Raw genomic sequence first — 1,640 nt, 5'->3', positions numbered from 1 at the left:
AAGGTGCCCAGCATGATGACTGTTGTCCCACTGCACTCTGCTCCCAGCTACATAACCACTACAGCACAGTCATTGTCATGTGACCCCTTCTCATGACACTTAATTGGTTGTAGAAAAAAATGTGTTGCTCTAAGACCCTGTCCTCTCCCTAAACACACATGGAAACACAGCAGGTAATACTAGAGAAGTGCATAGACTAGGCCTGTTTGTGACTTGAAGTTCACTGTTTGTTATTGTAATTGTATGTGGTGAATAGTGTAATAGTGGTCTAAAATGGGGTTATGCATAGACATGCTTTTCATTTTCTCTATCAGCAATCAATAGATAAATACACTTCCAGGGTACTTTCAGAGTAGTAATTACTAGTAAAATACTAGTAATCTTTCAACTCAATACATAATCTCCTTACAACACCTATATGATAGGGAGATCAACTTAATTGGCACCCCTAATAAAGATGAGCAACAAAGACTATAAAATAAAGAAATACAAATACTGAGCTATATTGTAAGCTAAAATATATATATACAATTGCTCAGAGAAAAATATTTTGTTTAACAAGTAATAAAACAAAATCTAAAAAAGATAAGTGTCAAAATTATTGGCACCCATAAAGATTCTTATGAGTAAAATTAAACCAAATAAAATCAGCAATAACGTTCTACTTTTTAAAATTAATCTCAGCTTAAGAAACTGTATTGTGGCCTTCCATGGCTTCCTGTTTCACTGGGGTATAAAAATGAGGTAACGCATGTAAAAATCATTGGTCATCCATCACCATGGGGAAAGGCAAATAACTCACAAATGAACAAAGATGAATGGTTGTTGACCTTCATAAATCCAACAATGGGTACAAAAACATTATACAAAAATGTATATACATTTTACCATTATTAGGGCAATAATTAAGAAGTTTACCACTGGAACAGTGGTAATCCTGCTGGAAAAGGACGCATGTGTATCTTGTCCCCACGCACACTAAACAGTGAGGTAGATGGTTCAGGAGGCAAAGGAAATTCCAAGGGAACTGGGAATTGCAGAACTGGGTATCATCTTGAGGTCACCAAGTCTCCAAATCTACAATTCGACGCCACCTCCATGCCAATAGGCTCTTTGAAAAGGGTTGCCTGAAAATAAGCCTTTATTAAGAGCAACTAATAATGGTCAGATGAGACGAAAATAGAGGTCTTTGGCCACCCAAACCAGCGGTGGTTTGGCTTCGAAAGAAGGATGCACGTGCAGAAAAGTACCTCATACCTACTGTAAAATATGGTGGTGGATCTTTGATGTTATGGGGCTATTTTGCTTCCACTGATCCTGGTGCTCTTGTTAAGGTCAACAGCTTCATGAACTCTATCAAATACCAGGACATTTTACCCCAAAACCTGCCAGGAGGATGACATTTTGCCACAAGTGGATCTTCCAGCAAGACAATGACCCCAAGCACACATCAAAATCCAAAAAGGAATGGTTAATTGACCACAAAATAAACATTTTGCAATGGCCATCTCCATCTACAGACTTGAACCCCATTGAAAACCTTTAGAAAATTGAAGAGGGCAGTCCATAAGCGCATACCAAAGGATATCAAGCATCTGGAAAGATTATGTATGGAGGAATGGTCTAATATGTTCTCCAAT

Source organism: Coregonus lavaretus (assembly GCF_964263955.1).
Source record: "Coregonus lavaretus genome assembly, chromosome: 9".
Lineage (NCBI taxonomy): Eukaryota > Metazoa > Chordata > Actinopteri > Salmoniformes > Salmonidae > Coregonus > Coregonus lavaretus.
The sequence above is the reverse complement of the archived record's forward strand: the minus strand, read 5'-3'. Positions refer to the sequence as shown.